Below are 16832 nucleotides of genomic sequence, written 5' to 3' on the forward strand. Positions count from 1 at the left end.
CGCCCCATCTCGCTCCTCCCGTTTCCAGCCAAAGTCATCGAGAAGACCGTCAACAAGCAACTGGCCGCCTTCCTCGAGACGAACGGATCCCTCGACCCCTCACAGTCTGGCTTCCGAGCCAACCACAGCACCGAGACCGCCCTCATCGCGGCCACCGATGACATCCGAACCCTGATGGATAACGGAGAAACAGCGGCCCTCATCCTCCTAGACCTCTCCGCGGCCTTCGACACCGTCTGCCACCGCACCCTAGTGCAGCGCCTCTACAACGTCGGAATCCAGGAGAAGGCACTGGAATGGATCATCTCCTTCCTCGACGGAAGAACCCAGAGAGTCCGCCTACCTCCGTACAAATCAAAGGCCACCGAAGTCATCTGCGGCGTACCCCAAGGATCCTCGCTGAGCCCAACCCTCTTCAACGTCTACATGAGCCCCCTCGCGGCCATCGCACGCCAACACAACCTGAACATCATCTCCTACGCCGACGATACCCAGCTGATCCTCTCCCTTACCAACGACCCCGCCGCCGCCAGAGCCAACCTTCACGAAGGAATGAAAGAAGTAGCCGAGTGGATGTCGACCAGCCGCCTGAAGCTGAACTCGGACAAGACGGAAGTCCTCATCCTGGGATCCTCGCCCTCCGCCTGGGATGACTCCTGGTGGCCCCCCGCCCTGGGAACTGCACCCAAACCGACAGACCACGCACGCAACCTGGGCTTCATCCTGGACTCCTCCCTCTCCATGACCAAGCAAGTCAACGCAGTCTCCTCGTCGTGCTTCAACATCCTGCGCATGCTACGGAAAATCTTCCGGTGGATCCCCACCGAGACCAGGAAGACTGTCACCCAGGCCCTCGTCACCAGCCGACTGGACTACGGCAACGCCCTCTACGCCGGAACCACCGCCAAGCTCCAGAAGAGACTCCAACGGATCCAGAACGCCTCGGCCAGACTCATCCTCGACATCCCACGACACAGCCACATCTCCGGACACCTAAGAGACCTGCACTGGCTCCCGGTCAACAAGAGAATCACCGTCCGTCTCCTCACCCACGCACACAAAGCCCTACACGATCAAGGCCCGAGCTACCTCAACAACCGCATCAACTTCTACGCTCCCAAACGACACCTCCGATCAGCCAGTCACGCCCTCGCCGCCGTCCCCCGCATCCGAAGAACGACAACAGGAGGACGGTCCTTCTCCTACCTGGCTGCCAAGACCTGGAACTCCCTCCCGACCGACCTGCGCCTGACCCAAGACCACCTCGCCTTCAGGAAGAAGCTCAAGACCTGGCTGTTCGGGCAGTAGCAGCACCCCCCCCCTAGCGCCTTGAGACCCTCCGGGTAAGTAGAGCGCTCTATAAATGTCTATGATTGATTGATTGATATTGTTACCATCCACGTTCCCTTGGTTCCCATCCGCAGAGTTAGAGGGGTGCATCAGGGAACCGGTGCTGGCCAGGAATGCCTGCTTAAGCCGGGCAAAAGTGTCTAAATCTACTCCCAGCTTGTGAGGGAGCTTTGCTAGTAGTGGTTGAGAATCGGGGAAGGAGGGAACAGTAGGCAGTGTTAGGGGGGCAGTTTTGGATGGAACCCACCAGCCTATCACAGGCCTGTGCAATCTGACGCAAAAGGTGCTCCTCCAGGGGAGACATTGCCTCCGCCACTGTCCTGTGTATAGATACCTCCACCGCATAATAAAATTCATTGTCCCATGGGATCCACCTCTTCCCCTTGGTCATCATACAGGGGTTCTATATTGTAAGACATGACTGGCCGCACTCAACTCTTTATAATAATATGCGGCGTGAGCGGCGTGAGCACCCTAGGGGGGTTAATTTAGGTTTAAGCAGGCAGGTTATGCCTAGTAGGTTAAAACAGGTAGGTTATGCCTATTAATGGGGGCTGGGTTTCAGCCTAAATTAAAGCGGGAGAAACCTTGCAGTTTCAGGGCCAAAGTCCGAGACCCTGCCGCCCTGGTGCAAATAATTAGTCTATGGGCACACGTCTGGGAGATGGTCCCAGCAGAGAGGCACCTGCAAAGTACTGACTACCACGAAGGAGCATGAGGAAAAAAGTACAGGGTTAATACCCTACAGACCCTTCACGGACCTCACGATGCCAGAAGGTTGTACAGACCCAAAGAATACGGGCGTAAACTCTCGAGATGCTGACAAGGTTCGCTGCGGCGCTGCCGCTGCTGCTCCGATTCAAAGAACGTGTAGAATGCGTGGATGCGGAGCATACACCGCAGGCGAGAGCCGCCAGTCAGGTGCCCTCAGGTAGTGGGAGGACCTCACCGCCGAGCCCTCACCACACGCAAATACGGCCCTGAAGGAGTGGAACACGCTCCTGAGGTCAGAGCCGGGCCTCTGAGTAGCGGAGGGTGCAAAAAATACAGCCAACAAGCAAACAAGCAAATTTTTGGGCTATACTGATGAAACGCTGACTGCCAGGTGAGACGCTGGGCGCCCCAATTTTGCAATTAACAACACAAGTGTGAACTAATAAGCCAAATAATAAGATAAACACATTGTCAAACGCAAGCGCGCAGACACAGATTAAGTAGCAGAATACATTGCCTGAAACAGCGAATGCACTATCATATCAGGGTAAAAATATGCAAGACAAAACCTGGGAGAATGAAATACACTGCAAGCAGTGAATAAAGAGGAGGAAGGGCCAGTGACAAGGGACTATGATCCGGCTGGTGTTACCTGATTGGTGGAGAACGAACAGACAATCTATATTCTAAACTCTATTGTTGTTTGTGATATTCCCAAGGTTTCATGGGAATTATGGTTCTTTCGTGTTTTACTTTGAAAGGCTGCCGTAAATAAAGTGAAGAAAATAAAGCGTAATCATCGCCTCCGGTCCTGACATAGAATTGGAATTAAAGTAAGTTAATAAATTGTCCATTGCAGCTACCACAAAAGCATGCCTTAGACTGTCTTAGTAGCAGATCTGACACTAGCATGCCACCATTAATGTTTCACAAGAATGCTATTAATGCACTGCATATATGGCCTACTCATTAATAAGAGATACATTTTGTTTTTACACACAACGTGTCTGGTTAGTTTTTACTATAATATCCTTTAAAAGAATTTTTTTTTGTATTCTCGTGGCATTCTGGCTTAATTCCCTGCAGTGCTCTTTTTTATATGATGCATGAGTGGGGAAAACTTTGGCCCTGTGACTAATCAAATTAAAAATTCCATAGGCTCCACGGGAACCAGCAATGTTTTGCTACTGTGACACTATATAAACATGTGTTTGTACTAAAAATTGTGTGTTTTCTTTCTTGATATAGCTACTCCTGCTGGTCCACCATTGCAGTAGGAAATAGCCACCCATCTGTGGCGCCACTTGATGGAAGCCTTCCAGGCCAAATATCACCAGCTTGTGGTTTTGGAGGAGTAGGAGTCAGAGGCACGTGCCTCTGCCCTCAGTCCCTCCAGCCAGCCTGACCAACCTCCATCCCAGACACATGATTTCCAGTGCCACCAGCAGCCGGAGTGCACCACTGCTGCCATCCAGCGGCACACCGCGCTCATCATCCACAGACTGCCTCTTCCGCTGTATCCTATAGGAGCTGGCATTTCTTTGCCAAAAGGTGGCATGCCTTCATGACCAACTAGATGACTTTTGTTATTTTTTTATATAGCTTCTTTGGTGGAAGGGAATTTTGTTGTGGGTGGAGACGGTGAAAATTGGGAAGTGCACTTTGGGCAATGAGTTTGGACTCCCTTTAGATATTGGGGCAATTTATTTGTTTGGTGAGAGCGATGGGTCTGTTGTGGGTAGAGAGAGTTGGTTTTATTTGTAAAAAAAGTAAATGAGTAATATGTTTCGCTATATGATAGCAATCTGTCTTTTGTCTTTGCACTGCTTTTAGCACAGCCTCTTTTTTTTCCATTGACAAATAACTGCCCTCTGAACAGGCACATACTGTACATTGACTGTTCTCTCTAGAATTTCCCAAGCTGATTCTGAAGTCCCTTGATATAATATTATTTAATAGGTTATTTACTTTTCCTGTACCCAAACAATGACCACTTAGGGGGTATGCCTATGCCTGTTGCCTACAACACACATACAAATACTTAAGCTTCAGTAGAAGTTACTGACTAATCTAGTTCACTTCACCTGTTGGTTATCCTACCTGAATATATGAAGCGATGTCTGCTAGCGCTCTCAATCTTCCAAAACTTTAATGCAGAGTTTTCCAAGGTGCATATTTAATAGCGGTGGTAGTAATAGCAGGTTGGTATGCTTACAGGGAAGACATCAGAAGCAAGGCTCCACTCCCACCTAGGTAAACTCCAATTGTAGGCTTATTCAGAAGGATTATCTTTCACAGGCAACTAGGTTGAAAGAAAACACAGACATAGTGGGTTATATATCATAACTTAGCAAAGAAGGAGACCAGACTACCACCATGACACAAATACCTGATATTATTACAAAAACTAGCACTAGTAACTTCTGAGCAATGGGGAGGTCGTATTTAATTAATTTATTAAAACTAAACTTATGAAATCCTTGAGTCAGGAGGAGTGGACTCAGGATAAAGTTGTGTTTAAGAAACACAAGGTCTGAATGATGATGCTGATAAAATATGTTATATTTGTAGGTATCCCTTTCGTGCATGGGTTGGTAATTGGGGCTGGCATGGGCCATTGCTCAGGTAAGAGAAGATCCTGCAGTGAATTGGAGTCACATTCACCACATCCGCCCAAACCAAGTGTGGGATGCATTTATGGTGTTAACGCATGTATATAACTCATATATAATATATCACACAGCCTGAGGGAAGAGGGTTAGGGGTTTGATGAATGGATGGGAATAGGTAGTTGGGTAAAGGTGTGACAAAGGCAAACTGCACAACAACATTATTCATCAGGTTGAAGAGCAGCACATCATCATCAATACGTCTGTTGTGGAAGAAAATGAAGGAATGAAAATGCAATTAAATGCACTACAAACAGTCCTTCAGCCCCAGAAACCCAAGTTGTTATATATTTAAATGTTCTGTCATCCATGTTTGAAAAATACAAATTATGGAGGAGTGAACCCATGCAGTTCTAAAAATTATGATTGTTCAAACAAAAATGATACTGCACATAAATGCCAATTTGGGCGGTGCATCTGCATTCTACTCGGAATGTCCAACTTGGGTGCCTGGATAAACCTTTCTGGTAAGGTAAGTAGGAGTGTTATGGAGGTTTTGCCTTTTGAGCAGGAGAATAGAAGGCCTTTGGATTGTAAAATAATAACACAGTAACAAAATTGTATAGGACAAGGACAGAAGATAAGCTTCATGAGGAGTGGAACAAGAGTCAGAGCAAGAGCATAGGCCGCTGTAATCATTCATGATGACTCATGAGTGAGAGCAATTTTTACAACCAATCTCAGATAAGTAGCTGCATGTACCTGGTTGATAATTCTCCGAGCTGTCATAACATTTAGCCGAGTGTGTCCCTCATGTGATGATGTGACATCACATCTCTGTCTCCAGTTACAGCCTCCTTTAACACAACCACATAATTGAGTAGTTTGAAATTTGAGTCAGCACACTACTTAGCATTTCCCAAATAAGTGCAACTCTCTCCAGTTGATAGGGCTCAGTTGACCTCTTACGGTCCTCATCATGTTAGTTTCCCTCTGAAGTTGATAATCTCCTTCTTCTGGCTGCTGAGGTAGTCCCACCATGAGTTCTGACTTCAAGTCACAAATCAGTCCAACTCCCGACCCAATGAGGTTAAGAGAGATAGACATGTAGTGCACTGCTGTTAATGAACAAAAAGAGGAAAAGAATTTGAGCATTTTGTGTAGATTTGTATTTGTTAACTAAACTGACCGGTCTCGTCCGCGAAGAACCAGAAATAAAGGTACAGCAAGGAGTGGACCATGCAAGTAAATCTAGCGAAGTATGAAAGGGCCAATCACATTCAGGCAAAATCACCTATCAGCTATCAAACATTGCACATCATTGAAATTGAATTTGCAAATTAGTTGAACTCCCTCACTGTCTGCCACCACATGAATTATCATCACTCACACTCACTTAATAATACATCATTCATTGTCCAATCCAAGCAAGGTGTTGCATAATTGTTGTATTCTATCTCCTCTTTCCTCATGGAAGCAACACATAGGCAAATTAATGATCTTTACTTGCCCAGAAGTTGGTAGGCTAACGAATTTGAGTCTGACCATTATCCTTCATCCTCCTCTTAATGTGTTTCAGGAATATTGTAATCATGTGGTTTAAAGTGTTGGTTCATTTTAATCATGGTCAATCTCTCCACATTTTCAGGAGAGAGACTGGTCCTTCTGACTGTGACAATTGCACCAGCTGCACTGAATACACACTCAACAGACTCACGGGTAACTGGAAAAGCCAGATACTTTATTGCCAGCCTGATGAGCTCTAGCCATTGGCGCATCTTCCCATGCCAATATACCTATGGGTTTTAGTCCACATAGACCTCTTTTGGGCCATCCAGATGGTCTTGGACCATCCTCTGAATGGTCGTTGGTACTGCCACTTGCTCAACCTCTGTTGCCTTCACCTTTGCAAGCAACTTAAGCCCTACCATTTGAAACCAAGCCATTGCAGAGATTGGGTCTGATTCTTCAATCAATCAATTGCAGAGCGCAGCTAATGACCTATGAGAGTATCCATGCTCTGAGCACATTGCTGCCCGGGGTTTATTCTGTTGCTGGTGTTGTTGTTGGTGTTGGCTGTCATGAGACAACAGCACTGTCCTCTCTGGAGGTCGAAGGCTGCACACCAGAACTTCTGACCAGGAGGGTTTTGACTTTGCCAGCATTGTTTTAGAAGCAGGCAGCTAGAAACCGAAATACAAACGGCAACGAAAATGACGAAAACGCTGATGAGGTGACTCAAATTATAAGTACAAACACTATTAATGGGGATTCACTACATTTAGGACTGAGAGATCTAGCCTCTGGGGGCAGCTGCATTATGGGAAACCGAGTTCTCTCAGAACTCCGTGATGGTATAATGCTGGACTCCAATTCTGACGCGATGTCACAAGATATTACAATCCCTGTGCATATTGACGAACCACAGGCATTGGCCCCAGAGTCATCAGAGGCAGTCGAGAATTTCTTTTCACTATCTGATCCCTCCTCAGACGAGACTATGAATTTTAGTAAAGATTGGGGAGACTATAGTGAAGAAAGCAGTCCTGTTGAAGTAGGACTGGAGTCAAGACTTAATGCAATGTCTCCACATTCTAATGGTTCCACTGTTAAAAGGCGAAAAAAAAGGGGCTCGCAATGCACGGCCATTGAGTTACGTACTGAGATATCTGAAGGGCCTGAAATATCTATTGTGGAATCAGGGGGAGAAACAGGCTCAAAAACCGGATCTAAAGTTGGGGAAGAAACTGATAAAGATGATGCCCCACTGAACCCTAAAGAAATAACTCTAAATACTATATATACTACTATGATGAGCCATCGCGCAGAAAGCAAGTCAGAAAATCTACGTACTCAGGCAACCTGTGCAAAAGTCAAACTTTGTACTGAAACCGCTAGTAGAGTGTCCGAGGCTGAGGCAAAAATTCTGGTATTGGAGGAAGAAGGAGGAAGAAGCAGTGTCACAAAAACGTGAGCTTGAGAATGTCAAAGCGCACAAAGTTGATATTTCTTTCAAATTGTCTGGGCTGGAGAATCAGGCGCGTCGGAACAATCTACGTTTTCTCGGAATTCCTGAAAAGAAGGAAGGGGTCGACGCAAGAAGATTTATCATCGAACTTTTGACAGAAGCATTCCCCAAACTGTCATCATGGGATTGGTCAAAAGAAGTGCAAAGAGCGCACAGATTTCCATTTAACATCAGGAAGGCTAGGGGGAATATCTTAGGGCTATACTAGTCTGTTTTAACAACTTTCTTGCAAGGGAAGAAATTTATAGTCTAGCCCGCCCCAATAAAAAAGCTGTGGCTAAAAAAAATTCTTTTTTTGTACGACCCGACTTCTGCCAGGCTACAGTCTCCCAGCGCTGGCAGTTAAGGCAACTAATACCAGAATTTCAAAAAAAGGGGGCCTCTGTATTCTTGCAGAATCCAGCTAAATTAAAAATTGTGGTTAAAGGGCAAACTAAATTTTTCCTTTCAGAAATGAAAGCGAAGGAGTTTTTAGAGTCCTTATGAGGTTCAAATAATGGTCTGATTAACTGAGAAGTTATACACTAATTGTACTGCACTATTGTGATTGTCACTATTAGACGAACGGCGAATAGCGACAGAATTGATACAGGAATATTCACATCTAAGATGCGGCTATTGTCAGTTCTTCTATCACGTTGCTCTTTGACTACTATATGGTTTTTTTTCATTTATTTTCTTCCCTTCTTTCCGGGGTTCTCGGGGCGGGGGGACATGGCATCCATACTACACAGGAACTGAAGGTTCCTGAGCCTCATATGTTGGGGATGTGGGAGGGGAGTGGGCTCTATGGGTGGGGGTGTGCTGAGAAGGGGGGTAGGTGGTGGGGGTGTAAGGCAGTGGTAGATTTTTGGTGCATATTGTTAGACAGATTAATACAGCACGTGTATACAGGCTCGAGTGTTGGTCGATTAAAATTAATGATGCCAGGCTTGGCTTTAACTTTATGTTATTATGAATAAATAAAAAAAAATATGTACACTTAACATTATTGGCCTGAATGACCCAAAGAAGATCGGGATTTTGTGCAAACGTATTAAATTTTTACGAATTGACATTTTGTGTCTACAAGAGACGCATATTCCGTGGGGTAAGCGGAATATACTGCACAGATTGGGGCTTAATCTTTTAGTTTGTTCTAAGCAGATAGGGGTAAAAAGTGGTTTTGCGATACATATGAGACAAGGGGTTGGAAAATGTGTTAGTACTTCAGCTGATAAATGGGGGCGATGGGGACTAGTGGAAATACATTTTCATTATGTTGTTTATATGGTCCAAATTTGGATGATAACGAGCTGTTTAATATAGTTAATTTAGAATTAGCCTCTTGGCCCCAACCCCTCATTCTTTGTGGAGACTTAAATATCCATATGGATGCTGAACTTAATATTCGATCACCTGAGAGATATAAAGGACGTAAAGTCAGGACGTTCAGTGCTTTGCGAACTTTAGCATTAGACAATGGGCTATTTGATGCCTGGAATAGACATCAACCTACTAACCCCGATTACACTTTTTTCTCATCACCACATCCGAAGTTTGTTCGATTAGATTATTTCTTTATCTAATCCTTTTTCTTTGAGAAGTTTAATATAGATATTATGCCTCAAGTAGTCGCATATCATAATCCCGTTATACTAGAAATATCGCTACCTCTTCAGAGTTTTAATCCAAATCATTCATGGTCATTTCAAAGGAGTCTTCTTTTAGATGCAGACTATCTGTTACATGTGTCCAAAATCATCCAGGATTTTTTTTTACGAAACAATGACACAGCCTCAATTCAAACCGTTTGGGATACTTTTAAGTCTATCATACAGGGAGAAACCATTAGCTATTCTAATTTCCGGCGTAGGAAAAACAACGAGGATTTTATTCATAAATCCGATAAAGTCAGGAAGTCAGAATTGAATTTAGCCACCAACATTAGGTGTGGTCAGGGTATCGAAGAAGCTCAATGCCTTTTACCCATTGAACTGGCTGTTTTATATGCCTATCTGGCTGATCAGGTCGCCAGCAAGTATAAACAACATATGGTAGAATGCTACGAATTTAATGACCAGACTGGTAAAATCTTAGCTCAAAGGCTAAGACGAAAAGCCGTTAGGAATGATATAACTAAAATTGTTGATCTAGAAGGCATACCTCAAGAAACCCAAGCTGGGATATTAAAGGCGTTCAATGGTTTTTATAAAGTATTATATAATAAATCGTATGATGGTAGCACTATACATAGGGATCCATTGGACTATCTGACTAATATTGATAACTCCCCGATTAATGATATAGATGGAACATTGATGGGTGCCCCAATTACTTGGGATGAAATTGAAGCTGCCATATTGGGGTTAGCCTCAGGTAAAGCAATGGGGCCAGATATGATCCCTCTGGAATTCTACCGTGTCTTTCGAAATATGCTCAAATCTGAGCTACTTAAGATTTTCCAACAAGCCTTTCTAGGACATCCACCAATATCCTGGTCTATGGCCACTATAGTGATTTTTAAGAAGAAAGAGAAGAATGGGGAGGAATTAGGATCTTATCGGCTGATATCCCTTATTACATCAGACAGCAAAATCTTTTCTAAAATATTAGCTAACAGATTAGAAGATATAATGCCGAAGGTTGTCTCCAAAATCCAACACGGCTTCATTAAAAAACGGGACACTACCGATCATGTTAAGCGGATCATTACCTTATTAGATTGGGCACAGGCCACGGGATCCCCAGTCGGCTTAGTTCTGCTTGACGCGGAAAAAGATTTCGATCGAGTTGACTGGGGATTCTTGTGGTCTGTCTTGGCCTGGAAAGGGTTCCCCAGAGAATTTATCTGTGCTGTGCAGGCATTGTACACTAATCCTCAAGCAGTTATTCGGATAGCTAATGCTACATCAGACCCTTTTCAGATTACAAGGGGGACGAGGCAAGGATGTCCTTGCTCCCCCTTGTTGTTCGCGTTATATGTTGAACCTTATTTAAATAGACTAATAAAAGAAAATGGGATTCCTCCGGTAGTATTACATCAAACAGCCTACAAAGTATTCGCTTACGCGGATGATGTCGCGATTATTACTAAGGATGTTGCTTCTGCCCTACCAAAAATTAAAGAACTTGCTCAAGAATTTGGGGAACAATCAAGTAATAAATTAAACATCACAAAAAGCCAGGTAATTCATTCGGGTGTTGGCAAACCTGATGGTATAGCATTTGCTACCACAGCCTCTTATCTCGGTGTGACAATTTCAGCTAAAGTGGAAGACATTGTTAAGCTGAACACAGATCCATTATTGTTTTCCGTCAATCGAACTCTAGAGAGGCTGAATAATCTACACTTATCTTTATATGGCCGTACAAACGCTGTTAAAATTATTATATTCCCAAAATTTCTGTATTTATTTCGTACTATACCACTTTTGTTTCCTTCTGTTCTTTTTAATAAAATAGACAGAACTGTATCCAGGTTTTTATGGGGTTTCCGGAGAGCTAGAAGATCTCTTAGATGGTGTGTAATGCCCAAAGAAAAAGGAGGGCTAGGGTTCCCCAACTTTCGTTTATACAATTGGGCAATTTTTCTAAAAAATATGGGTATTTTAATATTTCCAGATTTTAAGTTGGATGAAGCCATGGCACCTTCAATCTATGAAATGCTACTTGGAGCTGAAGCTCGATTATGTTTGCTCAGGTTCACAGAACCGAGTTATTATAAAAAAACGAAATTTAAAGTCTTGATCACGGCGTGGCAAATTTAGAAACAATTTAACAAAAAATGTTGCTTTTGTACAAAATGGAATTATTATACGCCTTTTTTGGGGAACCCTCGGCTTCCTGAAATTTTCAGGGATTCTGTCATGCAGAAATGGCATAATCTTAAAATCTGCTCATTCGGCAACTTATTTCAGAACGGGCAATTGGTACCATTCTCTTATTTACAAGAAAGATACAACCTCACAAGAGGGGATTTTTTTAAATATCTCCAAGTCCGTAGCTTCATAGAGACTAAAATTGTGCCAAATGTCAGTTCTATGAACAAAAGTGAGGTATTAGAAAGCTGTAAGAGGAAAAGCAGAATTGGCACGATTTATCAATTAATACTTAATAGAATCAAGGACGATTTAGAAGCTCACACTGTCAAATGGTCTAGACTCTTTGAAATAGAGCAAGTGGACATATCAAGGTCACTGAAAATGGCTAGTACTGTCTTGTTTAATGGGTCATTCAAAAGCCAACATTTCATGTCTGTTTTCGATTTATACTACACACCATCTAAGTTAGCGAAATGGCAAGTATCAAAAGGTACTAATTGCAGTCGCTGTGGATACACGGCTGCCGATTTAGTCCATATGCTATTTTTGTGTCCGAAGTTAGCTCAATTCATAGTAGAAGTGCAAAACTTTTTAAATAATATAATGGAGTCATCACCAATACTATCAGCTGAATTAGTGATATTAGGAACTCAAGCTGAACAAACGGATACTATTACGATTGAAGAGGAAGGTTTTCTATTTATCGCTATGTCAGTTTATAGATATTGTATAACATCTCGATGGGTAGAAGTTAATCCTCCAGTTTTTTTGCACTGGCAATCCAAACTACTAAATATATATCAGTTAGAAAATGCGCTATATCGACCTAAAGGCCGGAAAAAGAAGATGTATGGACAAAAATTATGGGCACCCATTAGTAACTGGATATAATTATTTAGTCTGGATTTATTTTTTTGTATTTCAAATAGTGTATATTTACATCCTTTTTTGCTGTATTATCTTGTCTATAGTCCTATTGTAATAATCTCGTGAATGCTTTTCTCTAGGATGAACTAGTCAATGCTGACACAAATGTGACCTTTCTGTTTTTTCCTCCTTCTGTTCTCTCTTTTTTTGTTGTTGTTTCCTTTGTACCAAATAATCATCCACTGCCATAAAATTCAATAAAAACATTTTTAAAAAAATAAAAAATCATGCCTTGTTTATTTGTACCATGGATCAAGTATTGTGGCACAGAATTACTTTTTGGAGGACACAATCTCTCTTTGCAGCCTTGGATTAACAGTCTTGCGATGGATTAAGCTCTCAGCCAGTTTATGAGCTTCTCCATTCACACCAGCAAACCTTTGCAACATCTTTGCGACAACTTTTTAACTGGTCCTGTAGCAGTTGCAACAACAGGATAGCTTGGCTTATCATACTCTCCTCTTTGCTGACCTCTTGTGTACGAACCTCAAAAGGAAGTAGCATTTGTTTCAGGTATTTGACTAGGCCCACTTTGTCCTTCTCCATGGTCATGATTTTCCTAGTTGCGTCCCCTCCTCTTTGAAGGACATAGTCGGCGGCCAGAGAGCTGCACTATCAGATTGATGCAATGCACCAAACGTTGGACACTGACAAATCCACCATCTGCCATGGCAATGACTATATTACTGCCATTGTCTGTAGCAAAGAAAATCCAATTCTGAGACGTCTGGGTCAAACACCTTGCTTTTAAAGTCTTCCAAGATATTTGCAGCTGTATGGGATGTGTCCATGTTGAACGTTGCTACTGTTGCATGCCACCAAACACCCTTAAACGTTTGTTCAGTGCTGAGACCTGCAGAAAGCTGTTACCTAACCCCACAAAATAAATCCAATGTGCAGTGATAGACATGTATTTGGTTTCTTGACAACTGGTCCACATGCCTGCTGTCAAGTGGATAGTGCGAACAGTACTCTACTGCAAAGCCAATTGTAGCACATCGTGATGGAGTGCTGGAACAGAAACCCTAGGAAGATAAGTCCATCTGGGAACATTCCATTTCGGGCAGATGACCGGCACAAATTCGAAAAATCACACTCCTTAAACAAAAGAAAAAAAGGGAGGTGCTCCGGCTTAAAACTTTTAGCCAGCTTCCAGTTGTACGAAAGTTACATTGGGTGGTTGCGCTCGTAGAAACCCTCCTGCCTAAACTTGCCCATAATAGTAGCTTGGATTTTTTTCTTTTGTGGTGCAACTGATGCAGGCAATTTCCGGAGAGAACCAGGAGATGGTAGACTCAATGTATGTCTTGGGGCAGTCACCATATGTGGTGGTTTCTCCATCGGAGTCTTGTGTCATTTAAAGGTTGCTGATGTAGGTAATGCTGATGCGCTGCTGGGAAGGGCTGCTTTGTGTAAAGCTGCCACCCTCTTCTTCCTCATAACCTCCAACCATGGTCGGAGCTGATTCAACTCTCTCATCATCACCGGCAGCAATTTTTTTAAGGTCTTCCTCCCACTGGCTGGAACTTTTTTAGTGTGCCACTGTTGCCACTGCCAATTCCCGAAGAACTGGAGGTATGTGGGTGTTTCAATGATTGCTTCTCTGCAGTGCATACTTCGACTAAGCTAGTGCTGTATGCATGTCTCAGCGGGGACCTTACAAATATGGAAGCTGGTGGTGGTTGTGGTAGAGCCATATCCCTTGGAATAGGTTAAATAGGATGGTAATGTTGGTGTCCTGTGAGCCATCTTCCATTGCAATGTCTGGCTCGTCTTCTTCATCCCATTCCATAATTCTACGTTTTTTCAGGAATTTTCCCTTTTCCTTTTCTCTTGTAGTGTGTCTTGGACTCAGATGGAGTCCAATCAATGTCCAGATGATCAGAAGGGGTGCTTGAAGAAGAAGGTGGAGTACCCTTTCCTTTTCTTGCTGGAGACTGGGAAGCCAATGGTTCAAGAAGAGGTGCATTTTGATCAGCAGGAAGCTCAATCTCCTATTTTGCTCCTTCTTCAGGAAGGTCTACTGCTGACTGCACCTCCTGTTGTCCACTTTGCTTAGTTTCCTGTGAAGATTGGGTACTAGTTTTTGGCTGAGACAAATCCAATTCAGACTCCGTGAAACGTGGCATTTTTGCAGTATGAATTATTCATAGGACAGACAATATAATTTAGTGAGGTTATGCGAAATAATTACTAACAATACTGTACCCATTCAAAACCACACCTTAACATAATATTTCAAACATGATAACAACATACAGATGTAATTGTTCGCCTTAGGCGCATCTGAAGGGAAGACACCTGTGGCAGGCACGGTGGTGCAGAGAAACATTGAATAATCCTTAAAAAACTTAATACTGGTGAGCGCCTATGGCACACAGGGGGTAGAGGGGACTTGAAATAATCCTTAAAAAATTAATGCCTGTGTACGCCTATGGCAGGCAGTGGGTGCAGGCGAAAATGGAGTAATCATTAAAAATGAATGCTGATATGCGTCTATGGCAGGCAAGAGGGCCTGGGGAAAATGGATAATGACAATCCTTAAAACATGAATGCTGGTGTGCGCCAGGTGCCTATGGCATACACCAGCAAGGTGAAAAATCTTTTTTTTTTTTTTGATAACCATCTGTCATTTGATAAACAGGTGCATGCCATTACTTGTAGCACTTTTTTTACATTAAAAATTCTAAGAAAGGTTTCACCTTTTATTCCTTTGGAGCTGAAGAAACTTGTGGAAACAGCCAAGTCTTTACTGCCTTTTTAAAGGCCAAGAGATTGGAGATGTCCCTGATAGAGAGTGGCAATGAGTTACAAAGAGTTGGTACTAGTACCTTAAATGAGCGGCCTGCAGCTCTGGATCTGCGGAATTGCGCGCCCTCATCAAATGGAGATAAGCAGAGCGCAGAGCACTATTTGGAATGTAATGATGACAATGGTCGCTGAGAATTATTATTATTTGGCATTTGTAGAGTACACTGTAACCCTACGGGCATCCTGGCGCTAAGAGATACATCGGAAAGAGACTGTCAGCTTTGAGAAGAAAGTAGGTAATCCAAAAATGAAAAATCTTATTACTGCCCCTAGGGATTATACTCTAGGAAAGAGCCAGGTCTTGATTTTCTTGCGAAACAGTAGCAGACTTTGAATTCTCCTGATTTCTAGGGGGAGGCCATTCCAAAGGCGAGCTTCTGCCACGCTAAAAGCTCTTCCTCCCAGGGTCACTTTCTTTACCCTGGGTATTCTAACAAGGTTGGTGGAGGAGGAACGAAGGGTCCGGGTGGGCTCGTACCACTCAAACTTGCCCCGGAGCGGCTTAGGACCCTGTCCATGCAGTGCTCTAAACACAATGCACAGTGATTTGAACAGGATCCTTTGAGGTACTGGGAGCCAGTGTAGCTCCGCCAGTGCTTGTGTTGTTGAAGATTTGCGAGCTCGGGAGAGTGCTAACTTTGCTGCTGCCGAATGGATACGATGCAATCTGGCAATCAGATAACCCAGGGATTCCAGTAGCAGGGCATTACAGTAGTCCAGGCGGCTGAGGATGATACTCTTAACTACCGTTGTTCTTGCCTGTACAGGTAGCATAGGCAGCAGCTTCAGAAGACCTCGTATTAAAGTAAAGCAGCTTCCCACCAGTTTGTTAACGTGGGTATCCAGATTTAGGTTTTCATTAAAACTGACCCCCAGATTGCGCACGGTATTCACTGGTGTCAACGTGCCATCTGATGTTAGAGGCCAGAAGTCTGCTGGCAGACTTCGGGTGATCCCCCCACCTTGCACTGTAGGATCTCCGCTTTCCCACTGTTAAACTGTAGCGAGTTTCCCTTCAACCATTTCGCCAATTTCATGCATACAAGCATGCAAGCTATCCAGTGAGTCCGCCTGAGCACCATCCAGGGATATCAAAATCTACGTGTCGTCGGTGTAGTTAATCATGCTGATGTTATAAGCTTTGATGATTCCCAGCAGGGGTTGCATATAGGCATTGAACAAAATGGGACTAATAGACGATCCCTGCGGAACCTCATGTACAACTTTCACAAATTCAGATTGGTACAGAGGGAGTGCCACCGCCTGCCATCTGTCAGACTGATAGGATCGCAGCCAACTAAGCGCCACCCCAAGGATCCTTGAAATCAGAATGTCATGGTTCACCGTATCGAAAGCGGTGGACAGGTCCAGCAGGATTAATATTGCCGACTCGCCCCTGTCCGCCCGCATTTGAAGGCTGTCCAACACCATCACCAAGGCTGATTCTGTGTCAAGACCCAGTCTAAAACCAAACTGTTCCTTCTCCAGTATGTTATTTTTCTCCAAAAAGAGGGACAGGGTCCTACTGACCAGACGTTCCACAATCTTGATCTGGTAGGGCAGGAGGGAAATCGGTCGGTAGTTTTTATG

This window comes from Lissotriton helveticus, chromosome 2_1, assembly GCF_964261635.1.
Source record: "Lissotriton helveticus chromosome 2_1, aLisHel1.1, whole genome shotgun sequence".
Taxonomy (NCBI): domain Eukaryota; kingdom Metazoa; phylum Chordata; class Amphibia; order Caudata; family Salamandridae; genus Lissotriton; species Lissotriton helveticus.